Consider the following 15,703-nt stretch of genomic DNA (forward strand, 5'->3'; position numbering starts at 1 on the left):
GACTTATCGTACGTGCGCACACCATTTGTCCATAAATCCTTTAGCACATCAACCAACGGCTTTAAGTAAACATTGATTGACGTATCAAGATCCTCAGTTATCAAAAGAGTCATCATCATGTATTCTTTTTTCATGCATTTCCAAGGCGGCAAATTATATGGGAATACAAAAATCGGCCAAGTGTTGTTGTGTTAGTTTAGAACCCCGAACAGATTGAATCCGTCAATGGCAAGTCCCAATCTAACATTCTGGGGATCAGCAGAAAACTCGGGGAATGTTCAATCGAACTCTTTCCATGCCTCCCTATTTGCAAGATGCCTCATCACATCGTCGTCTACCTGTTTTTCCTTATACCATTTCATGTCTGTGGCAGTATGCGTTGACATATACAATCGCTGCAATCTAGGTTTCATGGGCAGATAACGCATAACTTTTTGTGGGATCTTAGTCATTCTATTCTGAGATATCATTTTGAACCTCGACTCATTGCATATAGGGCATTTATCCAATGCTTTATTCTCTTTATAGAATAAAATACAATTGTTTTTGCATGCATGATTTTTTTCATAACCCAATCCAAGACCATTCAACACCTTTTGCGCATGTCTATGTTCTTTTAGCAAACAATTGTCCTTCGGAAGCATTTTCTTGAAAACCCCCAAAAAATAATTGAAACACTGGTTCGACATTCTATACTTTATTTTTCTGTGCATTAGTTCCACAATGGCCATGAGAATGGAAAAGCTCTCGCACTCCAGGTATAATTCTTGGTTGGCATTTTTTAATAGTTTTTTCATATTGTTCGAACTCTGCACTGTCCATTGGTGTAGGCATGTCATCTTCCCCTTCCTGATTGGTGTTTGTCAATGCAAATGGAAAAGCATCATTTATTATATCCATGACTTGTTCATTAGGATCCACAATAGGTTTAACATTGACAACTCTTGTGTCGTTTGAAGACGAAGCATTATCTAATTGTTCCCTATGATGGTTCCAAGTATTATATGTCTCAATCATTCCATTCCTTACTAAATGAAATTGAACATTTTCAATTGTCTCCCTTAACGTGTTGTTACACCTCCTACAAGGACACTTGATTCTAGTTGCACCCGGGTTGTGTGTATGTGCAAAGTCAATAAAATCCTCGATTCTATCCAAGGTATTTGTCTGTGCATCTATTTGGGTTCTGTATCCACGTCATGTCCATAATTCCTGGAACCATAATAAAAATACAACAATCACAACAACTTCATACAAAATGATACTGTCACCTTATGCCTTCGGTAAAGGCCTTATCCCATTCGGGAATGCATAGTCATGTCACGTAATTTACGGCTACATTAGATTATATTTCAACATGGATGAATTTTGGCAGCATCTTGATATAGTTCTTCAGGTGTATGACGTACATATAAAATACCTATATACCGCCCGAATAATGTGCAGAGATGACACCAAAATCTCCACAACCGAAACCTAATCCTTCAACCATAAACAACACGTCATAACTGTGCATTCCCAAACTGTCCAAATAATGGGACAATTCAAGAATTAATTGGACCACAGTCATGCTTTCGCATCCATGTGCGAAATCCAACTAATCCTTGAATGGGAAACTAAGTTTTACTAAAAATAAAAAACAAGTATGAAGTTAATTTCAATTAACTCCGTACATCACAACACATATTTGTACGTCACGTACAAATTTAACAACATAAGATAAATATGATTTCACAACACAATATAAACTTAACAAACTAAGTTTAACATAATTTAATTAATTTTATATTTTTAGAAAATAAAACGAAGAAAATACCTTCTCAATCGTTCTCCAGCAATCGCTAATCACACACAATATCCCTATAAACAACGAAATTAATGGCGTTAGTATGAATTTACATTAATACTTTTACCTTAACGACTAAAAACGCTTACCAGACATACTAAGATAGCTCGATCAACCTAGAGAAGAAGATGGAGGGAGTATTAGATGATGAAATTGAGAAAAAATGGAAATGACGGATGCTAGATTGAGAAAAATCGAAGGGATGAGTGCAGAGCCACAATATACAATTTTTTTTGCAGTTTGCCTCTGCACATGGCTGAATCCAAATTACAAAGTTCACTTTTGGACGAATGATATTGATGACGAAGAAGGTCTTCGTCGCGCAAATACCCTTTGAGCGACTAAGATGGTTTTCGTTGCGCAAATGCATTTGCGCAACAAAAAAATAAACATTCGTCGCTCAAGTTTACCATTTTTTTTTATTTTATTTCCTTTACTTTACAATTTATTCTTTTCAACAAATTGTGCGACGAAAACATGTATCATCACGCAATGCATATTTTTAAAATTTTTTTATGTTTTTATGTTTTATTTGTATTTATTGTCAATTTTTATTTTATTATAAATAAAAAACTCAAACCTAATTAAACATTAAATTAATTAACAAAACTAATTTACCATCCCAAATAGAAATTATAATTAATTAAATATTAATACTCATCCAGATAACATATATTTATTAATTAAATTAAACATAAAGTCCACAAAATCTTATTTAAAAAAAAAAAAAAAAAAAAAACAACCCTCATCAACTTCAGTCATCCCTCACCCGCAACACATCAAACTTCCATTGCAGGAAACTTTGCTTGAAAAGCCCATCGACATAAATCCGTTGCTTCTCATCGGTTTCATCAACATCCCAATGAACCTACATTAATGCCAATAACAATAAATTAGTAATTTAAAAAATATTACGTTTTAACAAAAATAAATGTTCATTATTTACCACAAACTTACCGATAACTTTCCCAGCATGAACTTCTTCAACTCCTTAGGGACCTTTTACCAAGACTCAAACTTAGCAGAACAATCCCTTCGCACCAAATTCCTAATGTCATACCTAAATTCGGCGTACGCCTTAGCCATATTTTTTACTTCAAAGTACAACACTTACTTTCGTCGATACCTCTATGATCACACTACAAGTTTCTTTTTGCCAGAACCTTCTCCAGAATCGGCCATTGTTTTTTAAATATTTTTTTTTTTTTTAACTGGGGCTCTAAAACTGTGTTTATATAGCACCAGGTCTCTATGTTCATCGCACAAAATGTGACATAAATGCGCAATAAATGGAAAGGTTTGAACGTAGTTTGACAATGCTTTGCGCGACAAACATACGATATTCATCGACAAAGGTGTCTTGAGCGATGAACGTTACGTCGCTCAATATATTGCGTGACGAATAAAATAATTGTAATTATAAAGTTTATGTAAACATAGATATCTATGTTTATGTAAACTTTATAATTACAAACAAATATTCAGAAAATATTTAATACCTTAAATATTTATTCAGAAAATATTTAATACCTTAAATATTTATTCTAAAAATAATTAATACCTGAAATATTATTCTATAAATAGTTAATACCTTAAATATTTATTCTATAAATAATTAATGCCTTAATCCATACAATTATTTTCAGCATAAATACAATATTCATTGAAGATTGAAAACACATATAAACCGAGGATAGGGTGCTTACATTAGGTCTCAATAAAAAAACCCAACAGGAATTGAAACCTAATTAAGTCCAAATACATAACTTATAAAAGAAACCTTAAATTTAAATATTGTCATACAAAACATAAATTTAAAACTACTATTTGGATGATCCTGGTCCATTCCGCAACACTTCATAACGCCACCGATTGTAACCTCCCTCCAATTCATCATCCATCAACTGTTCGTTCATATCATCATCAAGAGTATGCTTACACTATTACACATTATGCAATTAATTAATTCCAACATATAACTAAAAATTTCACAAACTTAATTATTGATCCATCAACAATATACTTACTAATAGTTCATCCATCAAAGCCTTCTTCACATTCCTAGGCACATCTTCCCAAGAATGCCACTCAGCAGTGGGACAATTATTCCCTATGGTTACAGCAATCGCATGCGCAAACTCAAAATGGTCACTCAAATCATGTGAGTTAGCGTCGCGCACACTCTCATCCTTGTTTTTATCTGTCATCCCAGCACGAAAGGAGAACAGAATTCTGAAGAATAAGGACAGCAAAAGCATATATTTGTAGGAAGGTTAGGACCTTTGTGCAACGACGACTTTGTCGCGCAAACATCTGTATTAAATGCGGTATCAATTCCTCTAATTCACCATTAGTAAATGGCCAAAATTGACAGGACCTTGTGTGACGAATCATTGGTCGTGCAAATGCCACTTTTCGTCGCGCAAATTTTTTTTTCCCTATCTTTTCTATTTTGCGCGACGAAGTTTTTTTTTTCATCGCGCAAGTAGGTCTTGTGCGACGAAATATTGTTTGTTGTGCAAAATATTGTCATGCAAGCTGTTTTTTCTACTAGTGGTAGCTAATCAATAACATGAACATAAAGAATGATTTTAGCATAATGAATGAAACTAGAAACCTTTGAATTGATAAAAGAATAAAGTTAACTAAGACATAGAATCATCATGAAAGCTACACCCGATTCCTAATAAAGAATTTAGTTACTTATAGCCATCAAATTATAGGAAATCATAGTTATGAAAGTCATAAGTACAAAGTCTGAAGATATTGAAAAACTCTTAGAGAACCCTTGGTATCTGGCTTCCTCCGTAGGTCAATCCTCTAAGCAATCTGATGATGTGTGTCCCCCTTTTAACGCTGCTGCTCCTTATTTAAATAATCATCCCAGAAAAAATAGCGTTTAGGTCAACCTTTGCCGCAATTGTTAAATTCTAGCCCAAACAGGAGTCCCAATATCATTAAACTTCGGTTTCTTGGCTCAAACTGGACTCCAATTATTCCGAATCATGTAGAATTCCTGAACCGACCTTCTCGCACTAAAATAAGTATAATTTCTTCTAGAAGCATCAGAATCATGATTTGTAAAATTCTATCGAAACTAGACATCCAGAGCTTTCTATGCATATGTGCCACAACACCTAGTTCGTATTGATGAATTTGTGAGTTACCAACGAAAATGACAATTCTGCGCAGCACCTTCTAGCTCTAGTTATAATTCCCAAATAGCAGCCATTAAATTGCGGTTTGAACAAATTAGCATCTGCTGATCGTTGAAATACTTGTTGACTTCAGTTCTTTATAGCTTTGATCCTTTTTAGCCTTGAAATCACCAAAAGACTCCAAAGTCTTCTCTACGGTCCATTATTTGCAAAACACGCACTAGACACATCAAACAACCAATTTCACAAGAAAACATAGCATAAAACTTAGGAAACAGGGGAAATATAAATGTATAAATATTGTGTCATCAACGTTAATGTTCAGTAAATCAACAAAGAAGCATCTAAGAGTATCATTGAAACTTCTGTAGCATGTCAAAATGCTTTCCGTCTCACACCATAATTATGGAGACAATATATTTTTCAATAGAGACATCAATTGTTAGCACTTTTGGAAAGACAAGAAACACCTTAGGTTATAATTCTTAAAGTACAACAGCAGCTAGAAGGACTTCCAATGTCAACAAAAATAAGGACACTTGTCTAGAAGTCAATCGTGTGTCAACCCAATTCTCTTTGCGGATTGAGAACTTTTCACTTAGGCTAGGTCATGGAAAAATGAGTCACGTTTCACCCCATCTTGGTAAGACATCTCATAGTTTCGATCTCCATTGAAAAACATTTCTTTTTATGAATAGAAAAGTTATCATTTCGCTTTTTAATAAAAAATTTGTCTGTGAAGGTCATCTCTTTAAGTCATTTAACAAAGGGGAGTAGCATTCATCACCATCTAGGGAGATTTTCTTTAAGACCTAATCGCCTTTTCGCTATGTGCCAGGATCTTAAGTTCAATGATCTGCAAATGTCAACCACTTTATTGGTTTGCCTACTAAGTGGGATATGAACCTTCTAAGACCACTCTAATTTTAATTAGTTTCAATTCACATACTTTGTGACTTTTATTACAAGTCTCTGAATTATTAACTATACCATATCCACAATCTATGTTGCTTTGTGAATTCCCTTTTCTTCAAGCCAAAAAATAATGTGACGAAAAGGAAAAATTTGTTCTTCTCACATAACTATAGTGGTACGATTCCATTAGTTGTACTCCCACTGCGGTTTAGTATACTAGCTTAAAGACTACTTTCAGACTAGTGGTACACTTTCTTTAGTAGTACTCCCGCTAGACCCAACAACATTTTCCTTTAAGAACCTCTAAAGTCTAGTGGTACACTTCGATTAGTTGTACTCCCACTAAACTTATAATCTTTTAGCAACACTAGGTAAGGATATTTCAATTTTTTTTTCCCATATTCGCTTAAAGATTGGAAGATCTCTCCAATGTGAAGAACAAGTTTATAGTCAATTCTATTGCAATTTAAATGTCATAAGAAATTACTCAACCCTTAAATCTATATCCTAGACACCGTCTCACCATATGTGAGAAGGGGTGTAAGCTAATTGGAATTCAAAGTCGTTTCTTCACTCATTAATTTGCTTTAGGGTTTTATGGACTAATTGCAGGTAGCAAAACTTTCAAGAAACGTCTCCCACTAGGTTGGAAGAGTAAAATTGCGCTTACACCACCTTAAAATGGTGCGACATTACCCAAAATTTATGAAAATTCATTTCTTAGTGATTGGAATCCTCACAATTTCATGATTTTCCAAGAAGAGTATAATACTCTATTCTCTTGATGTACATATAAAGTTGTTGTTAAACCAAGGCTTTACGACAATGTACAATCGAAGAATAATTGCCCTTGAGTAGGAAGAATAATAAGTTTTTCGAAAGAAACATGGGGAACATTAACTTAACGCTCAAAATAAAATTGCAATTGTAATGAATTAGCTAGCTTACTAATTCGAGCTAGATTTGATTAGCACTCTCTTGAGGCTTCTTCAAAACTTACTAAATTTTCAAAGTATGGTTGATCACTTAGTGAGTAGGTCAAGTATAACCCATCTCTAACAATTTTGGTCAGCTAACTTTTAGCATTCCATACTTAAAGAAGAAGAAAAATACAACAATGTAAGTTGAGAAACAATGTGGAACAATAATTCCATAACCTAACACTTGTCTTAAAATTATAAGTATTTTAATCTCTCAAATGCTAGTACATCGAAAAAGACAATATTCCAAAAAAAATATTGCTTAATCATGAAATGTTGAAGAAACGTTCTAAGTCCAAATTAAAAAATGCGAACTCATTCACAAGCTCCTTTATTACATTTCCCAAGCGAATCAATCGCTTAGTACTCACTACTAGGAATAACATCTTGGGCGACAAAGGGGAAATTGTCGCGCAAAGGGAAAAACTGCCATCAGAAACATTGGGCGGCGAAGACTCCGTTGCACAAAATTCGTCGCGTAAAGCTTGTAACGTCAGGCATTGTGTGACAGAGAAAATATCTTTGTCGCGTGAAGTTAAGATTGCGCTACGGAAGTCGTGGTCGTTGCGCATGTTGAGCTAGGAAACTGGGTTTCGACCCCTAAACTCTTGCGCGATGATGGCACAGGTTCGACCCTCAAAGTTTTGCACAACGGAGGTTGCCGTTCGACCCACAAACCTTTGTGCGACGGATATAGAGGCCGTCATAGTCAAATTTTAAAATTAGTTTTTTAAGTACTCTATTATTTATTTGTAAATTAGTTTTATAAATAATTTATTATTATTATTTTTTTCGTTTATGTAAAAGTGAATTTAATGAAAATAAATATAGAAAATTTAAAGAAGAATATTGAATTGAAAAATTATTGTAAATGTACATACAATGGAAAAAAGTATTTTTAAATTCTAAAACAATTTAAAACAAAACTAAAAAAAGAAGTCCTCGACGTTACAATCGATGGCTGGTGGTGTTGTTGTTGTGTCACGGGGCTGGGAGGTCGTAGCTGCTGCGACGGGGGGCTGGGACGATGTAGCTGCTGCGGAGGGGGGCTGGGAGGTTATTTCTGGAGGTAGTTCAACGTCGGGGAATTGAATGCCAGAGATCTGAAGTGCATGATGTATTTGGTTCATGAATTATTTTGGGCCGCAATCTGAGACTGTTGGGCTGCAATCTATTCCTTCGAGCCCACCACTTCCGATGTCAGTGTATCGACCTGTTCAGTTCTCTGCTTGGAGGATAAGGTAGACAGGTCTCGAAGGCGGGCTTTCCCAAGCCCCCAATGAACATTCCCACGTCGACGATCGAGGGTCTGATCAAGTGTGTCGGTCATGATTTGAAACCCAGCATCCTCAGTGGGGAAACACCTCCTTGATCAGGGTCTCTACGGGAAGTTGGGAAGCCATCTCCTCCAGAACTGTATGGCCCTTCTTCACCATGGTGGACTAGAAAAATGAAAAAACAAATTAATTTGAATATAAATATAATTAATATTAATACAAATTGAATATTATAAATGTGAAAGAACTTACATGAAGCTGTTCTGTCAGCTCATCACTGGGCCAAACTTACACCTGCTTGAACATGTCAATTTAAAGAAACTTTGACCCTCCTGAATTTTTTTAAAAAGTATTAACATGCATTACCAATTGTGTAATAAAGAGTAAAAATATTGAAAACTTAAAATAAATATACAGTTACCTTACGTCCCTCCTCCAACCTAGAAGCGTCGTGACCCGGATCGGTGAAGAAGTTTCTTCTTCCACCGATTGATCGAGTTTGCCTTCGCTTTTTTTTTTTTTTGTTGAATTAAAAAAATGTATTAGTTCAGATATTTATAACAAATGAATGAAAAAAAAAAAATGAAATGTTTATTTTAAATTGTAAATTTTTTTATTAATATATTATTGAAATATAAATTATACGTACCAAGTATTTGTCATCTTGAAAATGGTTGCAGAGCCACACCCATTCATCTTGATGGTCCAACAACTCCATAGGGCACCTAAATTCTAGAGCGACCTCCGGACCGTCATATAGCTCATAATGCTTGTGGAGGTCGCTCTTCCATTGAGTGAACCTACTAGAGCAAAGGTCGTTGATGTACTCCATTTGGTTGGAATCGAGCTTGGAGAGCTCATAGTGAAGTTGCAAAACTCAACAAATAAATAGTAGTTAAAGTTTATAATCTTTGTATACTTTAATAAAAATGTAGTATTTGAGGTTGAAAATACTTACCGATAATTCATAAAGCATGGCATCCTTGGTTTCTTGTGGCACATCTCTCCATGACTCCCACCTGTGGGGGCAATGACTCCTGATAACGCAACCAACGTCGGTGGCCAATGCACTGTGCTGCTCTTTTGTTGCAACCGCACGATGTCGAGGATCCCACATAATGGTGATCTTCTGGCTTGTGGTGCAAGTGGTCTGAGAAGTCTTTTGTAGTCTGCAAGGGCCCCGAATTTTTTTTTTCTACTTACCAAATAAACAAAGTAAACATTAGACGGTTTCTATCTTCTACCGAAAATTCAGCAGAACCTCCCCTGAAACTATAACATTTCCTAAAACCTACACACAATATAACAACATAAACAACACATCCACCCAACAATTCAAACAGTTTATACTAACTGGGGATGTTAAAACAAAATTTACAACTTGTTGATATGACTTCTCAGTGCTACTTAACAATCATTAATATAGGTCAAAATCACAATTCAAAATAACTAGCTAGCATGCAAGTTATTGTCTGCATAAATTCAAAGATCAGTTCGATTTGCATCAAATATTTTTAACGTTTCTGCCCAATTATTAGAGAGGATAAAATGCCTTAATTATATTATGGTTCACATTTTAATTACACAAGATAAGTTCACATTCTATACTTGATGGGAAATGGTGGGATTTTGAGTATCCATCTTTTAAGTGGAAGTTTGATTATCTGCAACTAATAATGCAGTAAATTTGCACTTTATGCCTCTAGTTGCTAAGAGCAAAATTGTCACACCCCAAAACTCGAGGTGTGAGATTAAGAGAAATAAATAGAATAAAAAGGTTCTTTAAGGGTGTAAAACAAATATTAGCTTAAGATTATGTCAACGAAGATTTAAACTCAAGAATTACATTACACCAAATTACAAAGGTAACTCAAAGAAATAAAGTTAAAGACTTATCGTGGTAATAAAAACTGCAGAAGTGATATGTACCGTGAAATTCACCAAAAATAATCCGTTTAACCAAAAAATATGAAAATTTCCAGATTCAAAGTAGACACCTAAAACGAAGTTGTGTTAAAATTTCAAGGATTTTCGACTGCGGAAAGTATAGGAAAATTTAAATCTAAAACAGGCATGCTGCTGTTTTTCTAAAAAAAAAAAAAAAAAAAAAAAACAAGTTTCAGCAACATCAAGTCACTTTAGAAATAAAGTTGATTAATGATAAGGGAATTCCATGCAATTTAATAATTTCAGTCAATGTTTCAGTGAATAGAATTATACTTACAACAGCTAATATATGCTTCCTTTTATATCACATTTGTTTTTTAGGGAGGTGTACTTAGCTCTTATGAATCATACAAGTTTCTTCAAAAAGCAAGAATAGTCTTTAATTATGATGCTCTTTGAAAACAAGATCAAAACGATTATTGTGCTTGAAGTACTTCAACTGGTGTATACAATCAAGGATATAGAATCATTTTAAATGAGCATCTCCATAATTATATGTTCCCTATTTTTTTTTGGTTAAATATGTTTGCATATAAGCTATCTATAATAATATACACCAAAAGAGGAGGAGAAGGCAGGAGGAAGGGAGGGAGCAAGCTTACCTGTCTGAGACACCTCTCCATGGATAGAGGAAGCGTCACTAGATGGCTAAGCCTCCTCAAAAGTCCGGGGCTGTCGATGAGTCCGTCGCTTAGGACAGGATGCGTCACCGAAGAGGTCAATGACATAGCAGCCGTAGACATTGTTGGGCCCAATGACGCGACCGGAGGGACACCCGTTGTGTCCAAATCAGGTGTGGAGGTGCCAGCAACATTACCTCCTTGACAAGGTGTCTCACTGCCCCTACTAGCTGCTCGCCGGTTTGATATTAAATTCGACATCTACAAAAACCATTATGAATCTGTTCAGATAATCAAATTATTATATGAATTTCATTTCACATATATAAGGTGAATGAAAACAACACAAGAAAACCCAAAAAACCACAAATGATGATTTATTCAATGCTTGAAGCCACTAATTATAAGTTATTTGATCTTTCAACCACACAAACATCACACTAGATGCTTTATGTATGCAAAGAGTGATAAAAGCTCCATTTTATTTTCTGACTTGTACATATACCAAAGCATTTCAGGCAAAAGCGTCCAAAGAAAAATGATATTGCAATAGGACCTAGAATTCAACATGTATATGATATACTTAGACAAGAGTGTAGTCAAATAAAAGCTAAGAGAGATTAGGAAACAATTTTACATGAGTTGTAAAAATATAGGCTTACCTCAACTGTATGGTTGTCATAAGAAAAATAAGCATAAGAAAATATACAAAAAGAAATGTAAGTCATACAAACAGCATAAGACCTTCAAGAAAAACAACATCAGGTAGCTAAAACACATTTTAATATTGATGGTTTTGTTACTTTGATTAAACAAGAATTTTTAGATCATAGTAAGTTGGATGGCATAAGCGAATAAGAAAAAATAAGAGCAATTAGAAATTTAGAACAATTACAAATTTGTGATTTACAATATATAGCTGAGTATACAACATATTTCTTTAAATATTTAGGAAGAACAAGTAGAATTAGTGATATTAATTTATTAGATACTTATATGACATAAATAAAAGGACCACTAGGAGAAAAAATTTGGAATGAATGGCAAAAACATCCAAAGAAAAATGATATTGCAGTAGGACCTAGAATTCAACATGTATATGATATACTTAGACGAGTATAGTCAAATAAAAGCTAAGAAACAGATTAGGAAACAATTTTACATGAGTTGTAAAAATATAGACTTACCTCAACTGTATGGTTGTCATAAGAAAAATAAGCATAAGAAAATATACAAAAAGAAATGTAAGTCATACAAACCATACGAACAACATAAGAATTTCAGCATAAGACCTTCAAGAACATGTAGGAGAGAAAATATATTTCGAAACAATTTAGAAAAGAAGTGGCAGATCTTAGATTAGAAAATATAAAGTACCAAAAGATAAGAGTAGTTGTAAATGTTATTCATGTGGAGAAGTTGGACATATTAGACCTAAATGTCCAAAATTAGGTAAACAACCGAGAGAAAAAGTACATTTAATGGAGTTGTTTAAGTTAGAAGAAGATGAACATATTCAGTCAATATACAGTTTAGATGATTTAAGTGATAATGAGAGTATTTATAGTATAGAAAGTATAAATATGATAGATTCAGGCTCGGAAGATTCAAGTAGTTCAAATAGTGATTTAGAAGAATATATGTATGCATTCATAGAAGAACAACATGAAGAAGAGTATAAATATATTAATTTAGGTTGGCCAGAAAAATGTCATAACTGTAACAAGTTAGTAGCAAATAAGTACTATAATACATATTCAATATCAAGTGAAAAGTGTTATAGTAATAGTGTAACAACCCGTTCCAAATTTTACGTTTTTATTTTATTTTAAAAGCGTGAATTTACGAAATTGCCCTAGAGGCAAGGACTTTGACTTCTGTTGACCATCGACTTGAGAGATGTGGGACTTATTCTTTTAGCATATCCTAGTAGTACTCATTGGTACGAACGTATAGGCAAAAACCGTTTGCGAGTCCGGATTATAACGGTATACTTATGAACGTTTGAAATTAGTTATTTAAATATTTGAATTCCCACCTTGTGGGATTAGTGAACCAATTAACTTAAAGGGACAAGGAACCAATTAGAAGAGAGAAGTGAAGCTTGCAGCCAATCAGAAAGAAAGAAGAAAAGAAAAGAAGAAAAAAAAAAGGGGGGGGGGGGGAAAGCTTCCCGTGCACCCATACCCGCACCACCGCGAGTCCATTTTCCAAGGCCGATTCCAGCCAACTCCGGTGGAGTTTTTCGATGCCACCACCACCATCTTGAAGCTCTCATTCCCCTCTACAAAACCCACCCAAGAACCACCTTGATTAACCATGGTATGTGGCGGTTTGAGGCCACGAAAGTTGACGAAAATCAATGGTGCTCCGGCCACCCTTTTCGATTTTCCGGCAAATCGGCAAAACGATGGCCGATGCCACCACTTCGGCTTTGTAGCCCATCATCCCAGGAGCAAAACCCAACCAACCTTGACCCCGTTGGACCACCGTAGACGACGAATCGACGTCGGGAAGTTTTAGGCACCCGCCAGCTTTGTGGGCAAAATTGACCATCTTCCGTCCAGTTTTGGACTTCGTGGAAGGTATGAAAGTTGCTCCACTCACTGAGATCTTCATTTCTGTGAAGTTTGAGAATTTTTGGAAATAGTTGGATTTTCCGGCGAGTCGAGGCGGCCGACCGCCACCCGCGGCGGCGCGTGGCCAGTGGGCCGCCAATACTATTTTTAGGCTATGTCAAATGTCTTGAATTCAGTTTTGTCATTTGAATGACGTAGGTTGATAGTTGGAACCTAAATTCGTTACGATACGTTACTTGATAAAAATGTGAATCGACGATCTGACCGTTGGATCGTCACCAAAATTGGATACATTATAATACATAATATTTAAAGATCATAGGAATTTATGGATCGTGAATCCGACTTACGGATCTTCCTGAATTGGATTTGTAAGTTAGTAAAATAAATGTTCACGGCCACTTGTTTTAGGCAATTGGCGGAGATCTGACCGTTGGATCGTAATGAAATTTTAATATGTTATTCTAGAAACATATTGTGGATCGTTGGGAGTTGCGGATTGGAAATCTGATATGCGGATCTTCCAGGTCAAGTTATACAGGGTTGTAAACCCTACCGTCGATCTTTGATCGACGGTTGACTTGTGGTCAATGGGTCCCAAACTATTTTAGAATGTCGTTGAGGTTGTGCTTTATGTGAATTACGTATTCTTCGGATAAGAGTTCTGAGATGTGATTTGATAATTGGTCACAGGGACCAATCATTCAGGACGCCTCGATGTGTGCGCTAGAGAATCATAGCGTGGACTCCAGGTAAGTGGATCTTTTCCTTTTTATCGTACATATTGTTGAGAGTTCTATCGACACTTTTAAATTGATTAGGTATATTACTTTCATATATAATTATTGTGAATGCTTGAAGTACTATATGAACTACGAATGGCTTGATCCCTGTTTAGGGTACGTAGGCAGTCTAACGAGACGTTAGATGCAGCCATAAAATATTTGAGACAAAAGCCTTGCTTAGGAAATTGAGTAATGCGAAGGAAATTGGTAAAGGCAAGTTTTAGTTTTATGAATTAGTTAGCTAAATTAGTGTTAATTGGGTCGTCATGGATAATTATCCCTGAAAATAAGTAGTTTGGGAGTAGGGCGTTATTGATTGTACACTTCTCACTGTATTGTTTATAATTGAAAATGCTACGACATGGTTGAGTATTAGATTGCATCATGGTATATCCATATGTATATTACTTGCATATAATTATTAGGAATGCTTTTAAGTGCAAAGGTGAACTCAGGACACCCAGGTAAGTTCAGGTGAATTTATGATATTAGTTGAATCGACTGAGTTATAGCATGACTACAGTTATGTGTTAGGCAACTTTGATACTATCGTACTGGTTGCCATGAGTTCCACATGTTATATTGAGATGCATTGAGAGCTCATAAACCTGCACCCCAGTGTTAGTGCTCCCGCCCGTGGCCAGGGCACAGTCCTTCACGTGATGTTCACCTCCCGCACCTTACGCTCACCTTGGATTCAAGGTAGGTGCACAGTCCTGTCGTACAGACCACTTTAGGTGGTTCCGACTCGTAGGTGACCCGCGATTATTCGCCCAGTCTTCACGTGATCGTAGCACTTGAGCGTATTTATTTACACCCAGTCCTGTCGTACAGACCACTTTAGGTGGTTCCGACTCGTGTGCAGGTATACTTATTGAGCTATTGGCTAGCCAGGATTGATGAGATATGGATAAGTCGTACAGGTCACTATAGGTGACTCTGACTTATATGTTAGCCATGATTGATGAGATATGGATAAGTCGTACAGGTCACTATAGGTGACTCCGACTTATATGCTAGCCATGATTGATGAGATATGGATAAGTTGTACATGTCATTTTAGATGACTCTGACTGATATATCACTTTGTATTGATTAAGTTCATTTGGCCTACTTATTAATGTATGGTGGAGTTGATGGCAAACCGTGGTTTTGGTCATTTCTGAGTATGGTTTGGATATATGTATATATGTTGTACTGTCTTATGGAAAACGATACGAGTTTTACATTTAGGGGCATTACTTTTAGAGAGGTAATAACTTTGGGAAGCTTGGTTTTATTGCTTACTCACACCTTCTGTTTGGTGCCCTCCAGGTTTTAGCTGCTGAGTTTATATCGACAAGAATCTGTGGCGAATCTTAGTATTGATGGATATTTCTAAGGGTATAATTCTTATCCACACTATTGTACCTTACTTATACTCTGACATCGAGTGTGAAATGGGTTCGCTTCCACTCGTAGCGCACTCTGGTACTTAAGACACTTTTAGATTCAAATTTATTCACTTTTTATACACTATCACATTTTATGGCTTCATCACCTTCCAGGTGTCGGCCAGCACAGCTCAATTTAGGGTCCAAGTGGACTTTCTGGGTC

The 15,703-nt window shown here is 35.6% G+C and overlaps 1 long non-coding RNA gene across 1 annotated transcript; it reads right to left on the reverse strand.

Annotated features, from left to right (window-relative positions):
* Positions 1 to 8,428: 8,428 nt before the first annotated feature.
* LOC137741543 (uncharacterized) lies at positions 8,429 to 9,365 on the reverse strand. Its single transcript, XR_011069314.1, has 3 exons — positions 8,826 to 9,365; positions 8,598 to 8,684; positions 8,429 to 8,508 (listed from the first exon to the last, which is right to left on the reverse strand). It is a non-coding gene; the product is annotated as an uncharacterized lncRNA (long non-coding RNA).
* Between the last annotated feature and the right edge of the window lie 6,338 nt (positions 9,366 to 15,703).

The sequence above is a fragment of the Pyrus communis genome, chromosome 8, assembly GCF_963583255.1.
Source record: "Pyrus communis chromosome 8, drPyrComm1.1, whole genome shotgun sequence".
Lineage (NCBI taxonomy): Eukaryota > Viridiplantae > Streptophyta > Magnoliopsida > Rosales > Rosaceae > Pyrus > Pyrus communis.